Source organism: Mirounga angustirostris, unplaced genomic scaffold (assembly GCF_029215605.1).
Source record: "Mirounga angustirostris isolate CCGP_5_RB_7025 unplaced genomic scaffold, mMirAng1.0.hap1 SCAF_10, whole genome shotgun sequence".
NCBI lineage: Eukaryota > Metazoa > Chordata > Mammalia > Carnivora > Phocidae > Mirounga > Mirounga angustirostris.
In genome coordinates this window covers 32976846-32996197 of record NW_026991718.1, presented here as the reverse complement: position 1 = coordinate 32996197, position 19352 = coordinate 32976846, and positions in this window count along the sequence as shown.

The window sequence follows — 19352 nt, the reverse complement described above, 5'->3', positions numbered from 1 at the left end:
GACACAGGTTCTATTCTCCTCATTAACTTAGGAGCTCTTGGTAAAGACCCTCTAGCACTGCCAAGCAAGTCAGGTCCAGATTTTACATTGATCTTTGAACTGATTTTAGAGTTGGGGTAGGAGGAGAAAAGAGAAAACAGAAAATATAAGGACCCTAGAGATAGTAGAACTGAAAGTGAAGGTGGGGAGTAGGATGGAGAGATACAGATGTGAAAATAATTTGAAGCTACAAATCCCTTTTCATCTTCATTTGGCCATCATGTTAACATGGATCTCAGAGGAGTGAACCAAAAATGTTTTCTCCCCAAATCTGGAGAAATAATCTAATATCGAAGTGAGAGATCTTTCCATGAAAACCTAAGTTTGTTCTTTACATTTAAGAAGTCTGTGGGGCGCCTGGGTGGCTCTATCATTAAGCATCTGACTTCAGCTCAGGTCATGATCCCAGGGTCCTGGGATCGAGCCCCACATTGGGCTCCCTGCTCAGCGGGAAGCCTGCTTCTCCCTCCCCCACTCCCCCTGCTTGTGTTCCCTCTCTCGCTGTGTCTCTCTCTGTCAAATAAATAAAAAATCTTAAAAAAAAAGTCTGTTTGCTTTGTTTGTTTGTTTGTTTGTTTTTTAGCTACTGCACATAAGTGAAATCATATGGTATTTGTCTTCTTCTGGAATCCCTAGAATGCAGATGTTACCACACTTGATGATGTCATACAGTTCCCTTAACACTATTCTCATTTTTTATTATTCTTTTTTTCTTTTGCTGTTCAACTTGGTTGCTTCCCATAACCCTGTCTTCCAGATCACTGATCTGTTCTTCTGCATCCTCTAATCTGTTGTTGATTCCCTCTATTTTTCATTTTAGTTATTGTATTCTTCAGCTCTGACTGGTTCTTTTTTATGTTTTTTTAAAATCTCTTTATTGAAGTTCTCACTGAGTTAATCCACTCTTTATTCAAGTCTAGTGAATATCTTTATGACCATTACTTTTAACTCTTTATCAGGCATATTACTTATCTCCATTTCATTTAGCTCTTTTTCTGTGATTTTGTCTTGTGCTTTCATTTGAGACACATTTATCTCCTCATTTTTTTCTCATTCTGTGCTTGTGTCTATGTATTAGGTAGGTCAGCTATGTCTCCTGATCTTGAAGGTAGTGGCTTTGTGTGTCCTATAGTGCACACCTGCCCCTCTCTGCCACCATCACCCAAACTGGTGCTCCAAGGGTGTCTTGTGGGTTGTGTGTGCCCTACTGTTGTGGCTGAGCTGTAATTGCTATGGGCATACTGGTGAGTGGAGCTGGCCTTCAGCCCAGCCAGCCACCATGATCTGCTTTGCCTACTATGGGCACACGGGCAGAGTTTGCTCCCCACACTGTTGAGAGGCTTGGCTGCAACTATCATAGGCTTGCTGCTGGGTGGCACTGGCACTCAGTCTAACTGTCTGCAATTAGCTTCTGCCACAGATGCAGGCACACAAAAGGGCAGGGCTTACAATCTGCCCAGCCAGCTGAGAGGCCTGGCTACAGCAACTGCAGGTGTGCTGATGTGTGGGGTTATCTTTCCCCCTTCCCAGGGCAGTAGTCACTTTGGAGTGGCACCAGCTGGGGCTGCCTGCCAGGTGTGGGAGTGCAGAAGCCACTTTGGAGGGACGTCTGCAGAGGTAGTCATGTTGGGTGGGGCAGGTCATGTGGTGCTAACAAGGTAGATGGAAAGTGTTAAAATTGGCTCCCAAGAGTATCCGGCTATCTAGGTGGGGAAGGAGCAAGAAAAATGGTGCTTGCCAGCACTTTTGTTCTTTGAGAAATCTCCTGCACATCCCTGCCCCTTTGGCACACACTTTAATATTAGTCAATAAATCTCCTTCCTGTATGCCCTAGTTGGTTTTTAAACTGTTGTTTCTGTGCTGTGTCTAAGGCCGAGTTATTTAGTGTGCTGGCTCCTTAAGGGCAGGGACTCAGTTTCCTGTCACCCGGTCAGCTCTCCTGGAGTTAAGCCCTGATGATTTTCAAAGCCAGACATTATGGGAACTCCTACTTGCTATATTGCACTTCGCTTCTTTCTACTGCCTCCTCACAGTTGTTTTGTTCCCTGAGTTGGGGCCTTAACTGGCCAGTAAGTATAGTACGATTTTTGTATGTCTCAATTGGGCATGACCAATAGATAAAAGCAATTTTTCACTTTCAGACCAGACAAAGGTGATAGTGGAAGTTACTCTCAAAAGCTTTGTAATAAATTCTTTAAATATACTAGGGACAGGCACTCCATCTTTTGTATAATTTAGAATTATATCTAGATCTAGAAACCTAAAGCTTTACTCTAGTTGCTTAAATGGAGAGCAGATTAATTTCTTAAGTAACAAGATGTTTGGAGTTGGACTCCAAGGTGACTGCAAATGCGCAAGGACTTAGTTTCTTATTTCCTGTTTAGCCATTTTTTTTTTAAGCATATGGCCTTTGTTCTCATGATCAAAAGATGACTGCTGCGCCTACGGCATTATGTCTACTCCCCTGGAATAATAGGCATAGAACAAGGAGAAAAATCGAAAGTTCCATGCCAGCTGGGTTCATCCCTTTTATAAATCTTTCCCAGAAGCCCACCCAGAAATTTTCTTTAACATTTCACTGTCCATTTTGATCATATGCCCACCAGTACCTGCAAGGAAGACCAATAGGGATGAAATTGGTCAGCTTAGTCCATCACCCAATTTCTCTTATTCACCTCACCCCAACTTCCTTTGTTCCCAAATGCTAATATCTGGCATGAAATTAAGAAGACCATTTCAAGCGACAGAGCTTAAAGTCAGTGGTAAGATTGTTGATATTCACATCAGAAACCAGAGGCTTATGACAGGGTTGGATAAGTGAAGGATCACTTCAGACATGGAATAGAGGAAACGACATTTTCCTCTTAAAAGTCCTGAAAGAATATTTAAAAACTTTAGACTTTTAAATAGTAGAGTAGTTGTTTTGACTTCAGCTTACTCAGTTCTTGCTAAGAATTGTGCCACTACACGCTGTCTCAGAAAAAATAGAAAAAAGTAACTTCAGAAAAAGAAACACCTGTGATTTTATTTTCAAATTATCTTAGGATCTAAATAGCAATTTGTGTTGCCATATTAATATGGGAAGACATTTTGGTGGCAGTGTTGCTTTCCTTATGTTATTAACTACCAATTCTACATACCAATGAGAGGGCATTGGTATTTGATTAATGAAGTAGTTACTTCATCCAAGAAAATCAGGCAGCAGTGTTATTTCTGTAGGTGTTCACTGAAAAAAATTCATTTATGTTGTTTAGAAGTACTTAAGCTAATAAGTGTGTCCATGTTACACCTAAATAATACATACTAATTTTATTTTAATTTTAAAATCCATTGAGTTTTCTTAGTAAATATTTGAATCTCCATTAGGAGTTGCAGTTTCCAACCTAATCACTTGTTATTGAGTTTTTCTAGGCATATGACCACATGCATATCAACACATACAAAAAAATACAGTTCTCTAATTTCCTTATTAAACCAGTCTTGATTACTCACCAATAATGATAACAATTAAAACACAACACAACACACACATACACACATGTACATGCACATGCACAAACACTCCATGCCCATCATTATTCCAGAGAGTAGTTAAGTTTACTTCCCTGGTTCTCTGATTAAGGAGAATAGAACTTTCATTTCACTTTGATATTAACTACAGTTGAAGAATTTAAAATACTAAAAAAAAAAGACTAATTCACACAAATTAAATTTATTTATTCATAAAGAATGGTTCCAGGAATTCTTTTTAGGAAACAGATTCAGATTTTGCTTATTGGTTCTAATTTAAATATAGCAACAGTTTGATGAATATTCAGATCTTGGTGAAGTATGGTGGAACATGTTTATCAAAATGGTTTCAGTTAATTTGTCACCTTGTATTTTGTGTTATGACCTTCACATTTAAGTAGTCATGACATTGCTGACAGAGATCTGTGCTGTGTTATAACTTTATTGTCAGTAGAAATGACACGAGTTGCTTATATTTTCTGGGCAAAGATATTCCTTGCTTGAGGGTCATAATTTTGATTATGATCACTTTACTGTTAGTTTACAGAAACATTCAGTTTTTAGTTTAAAAAAAGTTGTTTTTTGTTTTTTGGTTTTTTTTGGTTAGGAGCCCAAATCTGCATTCCAACCATACCTAATTGTCTACTGCTCTTATAGAATTAACTTCTTCTAGAATAAGTCACCAAAGTAAAATGGGTAGAGCTGTTTTTTTTTCTTTTTAACACTTTTAAAGTTGACTGATTTTTCTATTGGTAATAGTCATTCACCAGTCGATACTTAGAATGTTCTTTCGAAATTTTCCCTTGAACCAATTCTTTAATAACACAAATAGTTAGCAATAGGTAATCTAACTTAGACAAAAGTAAATCCACTTGTCTAAGATCAACTGATTTTCAGTAAGGGTACCAAGACCATTCACTGGGAAGGAATAGTCTCTTTAGTGCTGGGATAAATGGATATCCAGATGTAAAAGAATGAAGTTTACATCATATAAAATATTAACTCAAAATGGGTCAAAATGTAAATTTAAAAGCTACAACTATAAATATATATATATTTCAAAATTTTCTACTTTGTGATAGAATCATAAGGTGATAGAGCTCTTTTGGAGAAAAATTTTCCCTTACAAAAACAAAACAAAACAAAACAAATCCAGTTCACCATTTTGATCCCTCAAAAGGGAGAATAAAATTTTTGACATAGATATCTCCATGATGTCCTCAGAAAGCTGGAAGTTCAGCTGAAAAGTGTCAAAATATATAATTAAGCAGAACATTTATAACTTTTGTTTCTTCTTTCCAACAGTTAGCTTGATATAGGCTATATTTCCTATTAAACAATAATAGATTCTAATTATTTTCTCTGTTTTTGGGTATAAAAATAGGGAAAAGTTATTTGAGATTGCTAGTATCCCTGTTATGATAAACAAGGATTGTCTCAAGTTCCTAAATGTAAAACTAGGATGATTATTATTTTACAGTTTCTACTTCAACAAAAATATGTGTTCCCCCATATATACTATCATATAGGAATGTGCAAGTTGAGTCATACTAATACCAAAGCCTGTCATTCATATATATACTAGACTAATCCATATGTACATCCGTATGAGTGTAGATATATCAAATGTCTATATACACATATATTATTTTTCCATTATGTTTTTATTTCTTCACTTTGGATGTTTAATCTAGATGCTTTAAATGGAAAGTACTACAAAAATTATTACATAATACGTAATGCATGTGTTTCATATATCTTCTCTATGATACTTAAGGGATAAATTAGTCTACCACATGCTTGCTGAAAGACCAGGCATTTTACATATAGGACTAGATAATTTTATAATAAAATCACTATATTCCCTTTGTGTATGCTTTGCAATTCCTGCCTGAAGCAAAATCTAGAGAAGGAGGTTTCCATTGGACAAGTCTCTCCTTTTATTTTAGAAAAAGGACTATACCTGTTTTAAAATCTGAAAGTAAAGTTCCTCTTGCTCACTCTTTAGAGACCTTTCAAGATGTTTATTTCTTCCATTTCAGTCCCTGCTCTTCCCTTCTCTCCCTCTCTCCTTCCTTCCATCTCTTTTTTCATTACTACCTGTCATGCATTAAGAATTGTGCTAGGTGCTAGGAATAACAATAATCAAAACAAAATTTCGAACCCCAAAGAACTCTCAGTCTTCGAAGAGAACAAAGAAGCAAAATTAACAGTTCAATGTAGGTTAAGTTACAAGACAGGCACAGAGAGAGTTCTAGAAGCCCTAAAGAGAACATCCCAACTCTCCTTAGGGTATCCCGTGATATTTGGCTGAGAAGATGACACCAGAGTTATAGTCTAATGAATAAATAGATCCTTAAGGGAGAAGGAGCATTTTTAGTTGGAAAAATGCAAGTTGTTTGATATGACTATAGTTTCATGCATATATGCATTTTCATTTTACAGTTCTTACCACTTTGGCCACCAGGGAATAGAGGATTTTTGGATGACAACATCATCACCAAGACAATTTTTTCTTTGTATTGATTTGAACCTACTCTTTGTTCTAATCAGAAGCAAATTATTTAAAAGGTTTTTAATCTATCCAAATGTAGGCTTATATTTTTTTTCATATTAGAACTCTTTAGCTGTCCAAAGGTTTTGTGATTATTTCCATGAGTCATACCGCCCCTCATTTTTCTCATGCATTTGTATTCTCCCGTAGGGGAGAAACTAAGGTGGGATGATTTCCTATTTACATGGTGATTTAAGAAAGAAAATGGGATTAAATATATGATAGTTCCTTAGTTTCGAGACTATTGCATATCCCATCGCTTTTCATTTCTTGTTATCTATCTCCTTTTTACCATTTATGCCATGGTACACATCACTAGTGATGAATCAACTTGCTCTGGAAACATTCACACCCTCAAAAAAATCTTACATAGAAGAATGCAGTTTTCCTTAATTTTTTTTAAATTTAAACATCCAATTACTTGTATTTTAATCCTAATACTTGATTAAATCATAAGGCCCTATAGACTTCCTGAATTCAACATGAGAAGTGGCATGTCACTACTCTTTCCTGATATGTCTTGAAACAGAATAAAAAGATCAGAAGAAATGCTATTGGGCCTTCAAAATCCCATGTGCTTCAACATTAGAACATGCTCCATGGATTTGAGGCCTTTCTGAAACAGAGCTAACTCTGTAGTCATACTACTTTCTGTTCTGCTTCATGACTGCACAAAACTGCACAGATACCTCTTCTGTCCAGGACAGACATTGATCTGTTTAGAGATTCTCTAATATAGAGATACTGAGTAGGAAAAAGAAAATCCAATTACATTGTTTATGACTCACCGTCCTTTACCTGCCTTCCAGGGTTGGAGAAATAAATACTCCATGAGAAGAGGTTCAGAGTAACAGCCACCAGATTAAACCAGATTGCATTGTGGGAGCAAATATAAAGTAATAAAGACACACAAAGACACTTACATTGCTATAGAGAGTTGGTAACAATTCCATTTGTATTTGTTTGAGAGTTGAAAGACTAGGAGCTATTTGAATACATTTGGGAAGTCCTCAGAAGTAGTTGGATATAATGTTAGTAAACTGTGCTGCAATTTGTTTGTTTGTTTGTTTGTTTTTTGCAATTTCTTCTTTATTTCTACAAAGGTGGACATATTCTGACACACACAAAGTGTCGCATTGAACCTAGCTGCTTATAAATTTTAAACCTAGTCCTAGCAATTTCTGGTCTTATTATTTCTGTAGACCTATCACACAATGCTTAATTTATGAATTATTTGAGATAGAAAAGCATAATATAATGGTAGAGACCACAAGTTTTGGAACCATACAAATAAGAGTTTAAAATTACGTCCTATTTACTGGCTGTATGACACTAGGCAAGTTACTTTGTCCACTGGAGGCTTTAGCTCCTCATCTGGAAAATGAAAATAGTAATAGAATAAGTGGAATATATATGATAATTAAGTGAGTAGTGATAATAAAGTATTTAATGAAGCAGTTGTTAAATCAAATGCCCCAAAAATAAATGGTAGCATTTGATTAGGCTGAAGTTGAATAGTTATGTTGCAGCCTCCCAGATAAGGGTTTTATTTTTTGTACACAGAATACTTGGGAGAGTAACTGGATATATGAACTTGTTCAATAACAAAGATACTGTTTGTACTGATAGTATTGTAGTGTACTACTAACATCATGGGTTGAAGGAAGAAATGGTTCTTTTAATGTATCTTTGGGATCAGTTTAATTGATTATATAGGATATATCTACTACCGCCTTTTTTACTTGTAGTATTTACCCACAAATAAACCCATAGAGAGCCTTCTGTAATCCTCCCCATACGTAAGATTTTGATTGTTCCAATTTTTTAGAAATGATTATAAGGGAAATTCAGTTCCAATCAATCTACTGAGTTTTGTTGATTAATATGCACATGAGTCATCAGCCTTCAGTAAAGAAGGTGACTGGACTCCTGGTAGCTAATCTTTTATCAGGACTGTGCACCAGCTGCTCCCTTTATAGAGCGAATAAAAAAATGAATGGACAGGGAAACATATTCCCAACAAAAGAACAAGATAACGCTCCAGAAACTGATCTTAATGAAACAGATCTTATCTGATAGAGAGTTCAAAATAATGGTCATAAAGATGCTCACCAAGTTCAGGAGAGCAATGCATGAACAAAGTAGCAATTTCAACAAAGGGATAGAAAATGTTTTAAAAGCACCAAAAGAAATCATAGAGCTGAAGAGTACAAACTGGACTGAAAGATTCAAGGGTTCAAAAGCTGAGTACACCAAGAAGAAAAAATCAGCCAACTCAAGGACAGGAGAGTGGAATTCATCCAATCAGAGGAGCCTAAAGAAAAAGAATGAAAAGAGTGAAGATAGCATAAGGGATTTAGGGGACACTATCAGCAGATCAATATATGCATCATAAGGTTCCCAAGCGGAGAAGAGAGAGATAATGGGGGAGAAAAAGCTTAATAAAAAGAAATAATGGCTGGAAACTTCCTTAAACTGGGTAAAGAAACAGATGTCCAGAGCCAGGAAACCCAGAGTATAAAAAAGATGACTCTAAAGAGACCCTGAAATAGACTGCTGTAATTTTAAGATGTTTTCTCTAAACATTACAGTAATCAAAGCAAAAACCTATATAGATTCACAAAAGGAACAGAATCAAGAGTCCAGATGTAAACCCATGCATATATGGTCAATTGATTTTTGACAAAGGATCCAAGCATATAAAATGGAGAGGGGATCGCCTCTTTAATGAATGATGTTAGGAAACTGGATAGCCACATGTAAAAGAATGAAACTGGACTTCTATTATACCCTACATACAAATATCAACTAAAATGGATTAAAGACTTGAATGTTAGCTCTGAAGCCATAAAACTCATAGAGGAAAACATTGGGGGTAAGCTCCTTGATGTCTTGGCCATGATTATTTGGATATGACACCAGAAGCAAAGGCAACAAAAATAAAAATCAACCCGTGGAAGTACATCAGACTAAAAACCTTCTTCACAGCAAAGGAAACCATCAACAAAATGAGCAGGCATTTTATGGAATGGGAGAAAATATTTGCAAACCACATATATGACAAGGGGTTAATATCCAAAATATGCAAGGAACTCACACTACTAAAGAAGATAGACAAATGGCCAACAGGTACATGAAAAGGTGCTCAACATCACTAATATTAGGGAAATGCAGATTAAAGCAATAATGTGTTATCACCTCATACCTTTAGGATGTCTATTATCAAAAAGACAAGAGATAGTGCTTTTGAGGATATGGAGAAAAGGGAACCCCTGTACACAGATGGTGGGAATGTAAACTGGCATAGTCACTATGGAATATAATAGGGAGGTTCCTCAAGAAATTAAAATAGAACCACCATATGATCTAGCAATTCCCCTTCTGGGTATATATTCAAAGGAAACCAAATTACTATCTCAAAGAGGTATCTGTACTCCCATGTTCACAACAGCATTATTCTCAATAGCCAAGGTCTGGAGCCAACCTAAACGTCTGTCGATAGATGAATGGACAAGTATAATCTGGTATATCTGTATACAATTGAATATTATTCAGCCTTAAAAATGAAGGAAGTCCTATCATTTGTGACAACATAAATGAACCTGGAGCACATCATGCTAAGTGAAATAAGCCAGCTAGAGAAAGATGAATACTGCATGGTATCACTTATAGCTGGAATCTTAAAAAAAAAATAGTTGAATTAATAGAAACAGAAAGTACAGTGGTGGTTGCTAGGAATTAGGGTTAAGGGAAATAGAGAGAAGCTGGTAAAAAGGTATGAACTTTCCATTATAAAATGAATAGGGCCTGAGAATCTAATATATAGCATGGTGAGTATGGTTGATAACGTAAAACTGGAACTTGCTAAAAGAGTAGAACTTAAATGTTCTCACACACACACAAAAAATGAGGTGATAGTTGTGTTCACTAACTCAATGGTTGGTATCTTTTCATAGTGTGTATGTATATCAAATCGTCATGGTACATATTTTCTTACAATTTTTTTTGTCAGTTCTATCTCAGTAAAGCTGAAAAAAACACACAAAAAATTAAGACGTCAACATTTTGTGCAGTTAAGTCCATACGCTTTTATATATGCAGTATTTGCCTCTGTTTACTGATTCTTAGAATTGTGGTAATACATGTTTAATCCTGCTGCTTTTGCCTTTTCTGTTCAGTATGATTTTGTTTTTCTTTTTTTTTAAAACAATCAATCTACCTCCACTTAGTCTTTTTCTTTTGAGGTTGCTGACTAACTCTTGGTATGGTTTTACTCCACACCATGTTTGAAATCATTATATTATTATTGATGGCATCAAAACAACAGGTGACATATGTTTGGATGAGATTAATAGCCATGCAGCTGGAAGATTACATTGCCAAACCATGTACTCAAGTTAAGAGTCTGTATTTATTACTGTATATTACTGGCAGAACTTTTTCAAAGAGAGTCCAAAATCTGCTCTGGAGTTCAGAGGTTGACATGAGCCTGTCCCTGTGAAATGAGGCTGGTGATATAATTTAGGCATATGCTTGGTGACTCGGTAGTTATAGGACTGCATACAAAACAAGGTAGGAGCTTATCTTTAATCATGACCTTTGAAAATTTCTCAGTGATAGTGTGGGAGGCTTTTTTAAGGAATAGAATTGGAACAAGATGTGCTTCTTCCCATGAGTAAACTGTGAGATCAGTCTTTTAAATTGTTTTTAATTACAATTTCTGAGCCCAGTGCCAGGCGAGCTGAAAAGCAATGTTGTTTATTTCATTGTCAGGGTGAGAGAATGATGGAAAAGAGGGTTCCCAACATGCTTTAGAACCAATTTAAACATTCTGAGGAAAAAATCTGCCCCACTTGATACTTAGGTAAAATATTTTCTTTGAGTGAATTTTGAGTTCAAGAATAATTTAGATCTTCTCTAAGAAATATCTGTTACAGTTATTTATACTTTCATTTAACATATTTAACAATAAGCACAGTAAGAAAGTTTGTTTTTCAGGCCCCCTTTTTTTTAACCAAGGAAGTTAATTTTCTGTGTCATAGTTTACAGATATTGAAACCTAAGAATTTCTTCTCATTTATACATGCTTCTTTAATTTTTTTGTGTGTTTTCTTTTAAAATTAAGCCAGAGACAAAAGAAAAAAAAATAAGGAGAGGGAACTATGTCAACCAATTGACACAAATAAGGTTTGGCTACTAGGTTCTAAATCTTATATAATAGTGATTTTTTTTTAATTGGCAATGTAGTTTTTTTTATATATGATTGGATACCAAGAATCTATGAGGGACAGAACAACTAAAAAAGTGAAACAAGTAGCAACAGAGGCAATGGATATGTTTTGCCCTGTAAGTTTCATTAAAAAAAAATGGATAAAGAAGCTTATGAAGGCAAGCAATAATGAGATGATATGTCACAATTATTCAGACTCAAAAAGATATATGGAATTCTCTGGAAAATGACATTTAATAACTTCAGGGATCCACATTAGTTAAGTCTGCCTTATTTTATATCATATTCAGGTTCTTATTTTTAAAATCCTTTAAGTGATCTGGAGAAATTTGTTATTTAACAAAACCATTTGTTATACATTTTCATAAAATAATCCCCTGTCAATATAAGCCACAGCACTATAAAGAATTTTATTGTGCATATTTATCAGTTAATAAAAAAGGAACACGCAACTGTAATACACTGTATATTTTGTCAATTCTATAACACACTTTTTTTTTTTTTTACTTTTTAGTATTTCTGAAACAGAATGCATTCCACAACTATAAAGAGACAGCTACTCGTAGTTTAATGATTTCAGGTTACATGCCTTGATGGTTCTGTGCATGTTGAGTTGAACTGTCATCAGAAAGTCTTCAGAATGATTATCCTATAATTGGACATTGAGAGAAAAAGACATTGTGCAATCAGCAAGGCATGAGAGCAGGGTGACCAGCACAAATCCACTAAAAGTGGAGCCAACAGTTGTCTTTGGAAGAATGACTTCCATTCCATATTTGCTTGCAAAGCAACAAAATCTATTACACATCCTAAGGTAGCAAGATACTCCAAGCAAATAAAGTTGGGTTATTATTATTTTTTAAAATTCTTATCAAAAACCAGGTAATGCAACTGATGACAGCCCAAAAGATATGAATACGTTAGAGTAGGTTTAAAAAATTCCAAAGTGGCAAGCATCTATTGTGACCAATGTATGTGTTATTCTTGACTCTTTAAAAAAGCATGTGTCTTAGGATTTTTTCCAACAGCATGTTTTTCTTCACATTTTTTAATGTTACATAAAATGGTAATGTTATGAGTGGTTTCACCTTAGAATCTTTATGAGATGTGAGGTATTATAGTAAGTCAAATATTTATAAATGATATGCATGTACTACTTGACTGTTTTATATGAACTGTTTTAATAGTCTTTATCAATTATTCATGTAATATCTGTATAAAAGTATGCACACACATTCATGTTTTCTTTCTGAATGACCCATGGATATTCCTCATATCCTGCTGTGCATACACCATACACTGAAGAACATTTATGTAATCAAATCCCCTCTAGCAGGAAAGTTTTATTTACTCATGTACTAATTCATTACTTTTTTTTCTCTGAATAATCTCTGTGCCCTAATTGGGGCTCAAAGTCATGACTCCAAGATCAAGAGTCACATGCTCTACCAACTGAGCCAGCCAGGCACCCCTTCATTACTTTTTATTAAACTGCCAGATTTGGATTCTTAAAAAGAATAATGCAATAAATTATTATTTACATGCCTACATGTACGAAAACTATGGGATCTAGTACATCCTAGATTTCTCCCCTACCTTCCCCCATCCTGTTTTCAAATGTCAATGTAGTAACTGCTAGGAATCAGATACTGACAGATCATAGCTTTTTCCCTTGCTAGGACATAATCTAGGCCACACAAAACTAATTTCCCCAAGGTTATAACCTCTTCCAGGGAACATGGCAAGTACCTCATGTAGAAATAATACAAAGATCAGGCTCCCATGCCTCAGTGTGGGATAACACCAAAGGGCTACCCCAGCTCCAGCAGTCCTTATGGGACCTAGACTAAGGCTTCCTTTGCTGCCACATTGTGGGTCTGCTTCTCTCTATGCTCAACCCTGCCTTTCTCACTTCCTTACAGGTGTTACCTCCTGATAAACCTTCTGTACACAACTCCCCATCTCAGAATCTGATTCCAGTTAACCCAATCTAAGAGTACATTATATTCTGATTTTGAGTGTGGAAAGAACAGTATTCATGGAGTTTTGAATGCTAATTTATCCATAGATTTTTAAATAAATTTTATTTGTAATAGAAACCACAGTGCCATGAGTTAAACAAGGTAAGAGAATTAGAAAGTGGTAGTATTAAGGCAGGCTGGACTATGATTTAAAAAGAAAAGTAGCCTGATGCATAAAGACTCACACCTTAAAGAGTTTATATTTTTCCCATGAAAAAATAGTTAAGTGGGTCTTATTGTGGTGATTCAGTGTTCCTTTCATAGTACAGCTTACCATTTTACCTAGGACATTGGCATAACTTACATCCTGGGGGCAGCAGAATGGGAAAGAGAGTAGAAAATGGGTAATACTCCTTAAATGCTGTAGCCTAAAAATTGCATCCATCACTTGTGTTCACATTCTACCAGCCTGGCTCCATTAGTTACTTGCATGGGAGGCTGGGAAAGGTAGTCTAGATGGGGCCCAGGGAAGAAGGGAAAATGCATTTTTTATAAACTGCCAGAGCCTCCATTATAAGTACCTTTCTCAGAATGCAAATGAATTCCTAGGAAAGATATCAAGTAAATACATATTTACCTAAACCTTACTCAGTCATCTTGAAATGAAAACAGATGAACCAGTCACAAAGAATGAGGCTTATTTTAAACCCTAACTCAGGAATTGTTACAACCTTATACTAATGTTGTATAGCTAGACACCATACAATTTTGAAAATATTGGCAAAAGGACTCCAGATGTAATATACACCTTCCTAATGTAAGCAAAAAGTGAAAATATGTCCTAAGATGCCCACGAACAGTCTCTGCTTTGAAGGGATGAGAATGAGTAATTTGTTTGAATCTCTTAGGAAATTAAGAACACTACTTGATATCCAAATAAAATTTCAAATGGAATTTTGAAAATTGACAAAATTATTCTTGATTTGGAGTAATAAATAGATGACATGAGCTAGTAAAATATTGAAAATGAAATATAATTAATGGGAATGTCCTTCCATATAAATGTGCTATACAATAGTTAAAACACTTTAATACTGCTAAAATAATGACAGATAAATCAGTACTCAGTGCAGTGACTGATGCATAGTAGGTGCTTGAAAAAGAGTTCTTTGTTAAATGAACAAATTAACTGATAAATAATAGAAGAGCCAGAGATTGATAAAATTATATTTATTATATAGTTATCATGGCATTTCAAATGAGTGAGGAAAAGATGAGTTATCAACTAAATATTGATAGAATAAGACATTAATAACATGGAAAAAATTAAGTCTCTGTTGTATTAGAAACTGCCAACTCCAATGCATGCATTTTTCAAATATCTTATTTTTATTAAATAAATAAAATCATAAACTAGTGAAAGAACCAGAAAGATTGTATTGTTCATCCTCATCACCTTACATTAGAAGAAAAGTGATTTTAGAGAGGTTAAGTTTCTATCAAAAGGCCAATTAATTTAGTAGAGAGCCATGACCTGACATCCAATTCAGTGCTTGTTCTACTATGTTACACTTTCTTTAGAAGAGAGTTAAACACACAAGGAGCCTTCTGTGAGGCTTAAATTTAACTCCCTAACAGTCTCATCCACAGAGACATAAATGGAGAATGGAATTAAAAGGTAATTAAGCTTATAATCTTTAAAGTCTAAATATTTCTTATTTTCCAAAAACTCCAATAAAAGTCACTTCACAGTTCTTATCAGAGTGAGTAAGCCCTGGAGTTTAATAATACCCTTTGTCTTCCGAATGTCTAAACTCAATCTTATTTGCTTTGGCTTGAACCTTTTCCCTTATATTCTTCTTAGAGCCATTCAAGAAAAATTCTACAGAGTTGACATTTGTGTAACTTAATTTTAGAGGGAATCTAGACTTAGCAAAAAGTGCACATTTTTTTCAAGCAACATTAAATTAGTTTGACTCTATTTTCAGAAGTTTCAAATGTAAGAAATGGCACAAAGGAGTAGATCCTACTCATATACTATGTTGATATGAGAAGGTTTTCATCATTTTCTGGAATAGTTGGTATAGCCCTGAAACACTTCTGTTTTGGGGGTTGAAAAGTACAGATATGCTTGGTGCTTTGCTCAGTTCTCCTTCCCTGGCTGGTACATTCATGTCCCAGACACTGTTGAGTACTGGTTGCTAATAGCTCAGAGTCACCTGTCTCCTCCTGAGAATTGCCACTTGGCTGGTAAAATGACACTGTGGCCAGAAAGGGTAGTCGGTAGCTCATGATTGACGGATACTGGAGGATAAAAGGACATTGCATTTCTCTTCATGCTCCAGAGCTCACCTGGGGACAGACTAACTGTGGACTTCAGCTGAATCCTCATCTTTGCCCATGTTCCTTGTATCCCTTATCCCCCACGAGTTCTACCTGAGTGCACTCCCTCACTAAATTACTCGCACGAGAATTCTCGCATCAGGCTCTGATTGTAGGGGACACAACTTGTAAAAGGAATGGGCATTTTGAAGGTCTGAGGAGTTATATCCCTTTCCTCTGCTATCAGTGGCCAAAGCACTGCTGCCTCCTCATAATAACTCACATTGGCATAGCCCTTTGACACTGACAAAGCTCTTTATTCCTTTTACTGGGCCTAGCCTACACTTCTGCTCTTAGCTGCTAGAGGCTAGTCCTTGTTGGTTCAAATGACACTTCCTACTACGTCATCCAGATAGGCTGTTTTATCACAATCATTTAAAGGGAGCAGGAGTGAGAGGCTAAACACTTTTAGTGATTTTTGTAAATTAACAGACCAAAAACAGATTGGATTTTGGACACCATCCAGTTCTCTAGATTCCATGTCCAAATCTCATTCTAAAGCACTGTACCCAACACATGTCCGTCCCAGTCCCTCCCATGGCTTCAGGTCTCTACAACGTAGAGGGCTAGATTAAATACTTAAAACTTTGATTAAAATCATTAGCTTTTATAACCTGAGGCATGGTATGTATGTCTGTCTTGTTAGAAGAGAATGTCTGGTGGAAATAAGGTTCTTTCTTACCAGAGAAAGAGAGAGAGAGAGAGAGAGAGAGAAAGAGTATCATGATTTTTGAAGGTTTAGTTTTTAAATTTTTCAGACATTTCAATATACAAATTGCACTAAGAAATAAAGATCAGTAAGTAGGGTAATCTCAAATTAAGGATTGCTTCAAACAGAAAATTAATGATGTTTGTTGTGTGTTCAATGGAAATGATGACTAAGTGTCTACATTATTGCAACTGAACTATCACGTAATTCATTAAAAAGGTACATAGGTGGAATTACAATTCAATTAAATTCTGCATGTTACAGTAGCCTGGCAAGCATTTCCATTTTTCTAATAGATGAAATAGCTTTTATTTTTCCTGCTAGTGATAAAACCTTCTTTGTTGTTGCTCATTCTCTGTAGGAAATTAAGGACATTATTTGAGAAAATGTTTAAAAGGTTCACATTTTGCACATGCTGAGTAGGAATAAGTTTTCTCACAGTGAGAGATATTTAGAGATATTGATATTTTCAATCTATTTCCTTTGTGGTAATCATAAAGACTCAGTCATATGGTGCAGGTCCATCACAGAACTTTGATGTGTGCTCTGTGATGGCACTTCTTTTTCTGAGTAAAGGACAAAGAGCAGAGAGAAGTGGTCCAGCATATGACCAGGGAACATTTTCTTCAGTAGCCCAAAGAGGACAAACACTCTGAAGACAATTGTGAAATAAGAAGGCTCCGTTGAGGTCTTCCCTCATCTGTTGCCAGTGTTCACTTTTATGCCTTATCGTCCTCCATCCTTTCCAGCAGCTCTCCAATCATTATTTCAGCGTGTCTCTGTCAGACTGAGCCTTAGGTATCTGGCCATTGTTGTTGAGTTATTCTCTCTCCCACAGGGTATTTGATTTTTAATTCAAAGTTCTCTTTATTTTTGCTTTTTACTTCATGTACTGTTTGGAAATTTTGTAAGTGTACATTAGTTTTATAATGAGAAAATGAAAATGCATTTTCATTTTGTGAAGATGAGATGTTTGTGGGTGAATTTTTTTTAAGACTGAATTACAGAAAAAGATCCATTGGAAAATTAATGGGGAAGACAGGACCTACTTCATTATTCTGCTCCACCACAATCCATTTGTCCCCCAACTGTGATAGAAAACACTTGATATTTCTCTTTTTTTAAAGATTTTATTTATCTATTTGAGAGAAAGAGAGAGAGAGAGAGAGAGCATGCAAGAAAGAGAGCACAAAAGGGGGAGGGGCAGAGGGAGAAGGAGAAGCAGACTCCCTGCTGAGCATGAAGCCCTACAAGGGGCTCGATCCCAGTACCGAGAGCTCATGACCTGGGCTACCTAGGTGCCTCAAGATATTTCTTTTTTTTTTCTTTTTTTACGTTCAATTAGCCAACATATAGTACATCATTAGTTTTTGATTTAGTGTTCAACGATTCATTAGTTGCATATAACACTCAGTGCTCATCAAAACACGTGCCCTCCTTAATACCCATCACCTGGTTACCCCATTCCTCCACCCCCCGCCCCCCCCCCACAACCCTCAGTTTGCCTCCCAGAGTCAAGAGTCTCTCACGGTTTGGCTCCCTCTCTGATTTCTTCCCATTCAGTTTTCCCTCCCTTCTCTTATGGTCCTCTGCATTATTCCTTAGGTTCCACATATGAGTGAAACCATATGATAATTGTCTTTCTCTGCTTGACTTATTTCACTTAGCATAATACCCTCCAGTTCCATCCATGTTGATGTAAATGGTAGATATTCATCCTTTCTGATGGTTGAATAATATTCCATTGTATATATGAACCACATCTTTATCCATTCATCTGTTGAAGGACATCTCAGCTGCTTCCACAGTTTGGCTATTGTGGACATTGCTGCTATGAACACTGGGGTGCGTGTGCCCCTTCTTTTCACTACATCTGTATCTTTGCAGTAAATACCTAGTAGTGCAAGTGTTGTGTCGTAGGGTAGCTCTATTTTTAACATCTTCAGGAACCTCCATACTGTTTTCCAGAGTGGCTGTACCAGCTTGCATTCCCACCAACAGTGTAAGAGGGTTCCCCTTTCTCCACATCCTCGCCAACATTTGTTGTTCCCTGTCTTGTTAATTTTTGCCATTCTAACTGGTGTGAGGTGGTATCTCATTGTGGTTTTGATTTGTATTTCCCTGATGACTAGTGATGTAGTGATGTGTCTGTTGGCATTTGTATGTCGTCTTTGGAGAAGTGTCTGTTCATGTCTTCTGCCCATTTCTTGACTGGATTATTGTTTTTTGGGTGTTGAGTTTGAGAAGTTCTTTATAGATCTTGGATACCAGCCCTTTATCTGTAATGTCATTTGCAAATGGCATTCCGTGGGTTGCCTCTTAGTTTTGTTGACTGTTTCCAACAGAGGGAATTTATTACTGGAGATTGATTACATGGGGATCAAAGAGCTGAGAAATCAAATAGGAACTAGGGAGACAACATGGATTAAGAAGTTATTATTAAATAACAGTAAAGAAAACATAGTGATTGATTTAAAATGAAGTTTGTAAAAGATGATTTCAAGATAATACCATATTTCTTCTGAGACATTTCTAGGAAAATGATCCTGCCTTTGATAGAAATTTTATGGAACCAAGAGGAAAACCTGGTTTAGAAGATAAGATAATCTAATGATTTGAGGTGACTTTTTTTTTAGACATTATCAATCTTATTATCAGTATTTGGCACATATGAGATACTGGGAATATGCTTTTTTATTATATGAGAAATAGCATATTAAAATACTATGGTTAAGTCATCTTTGTAAATTTAATATTTATCAATACCACTATTGATAAATCACAAAAGGTATTTGTAAATGATATTGATAAAATCACAAAGGGTATATGTAAATGATAGATGAAAAGCCAAGGACCAGCCTTAACAGAATGCCCAAATACTAGAGCTGGGGTTTAAAAAAGAAGAAAAAAAAAAAAAGAATTAGGAAAGAAGAGGAAAATAGCATATACTGTGCATGTTAGATGAAC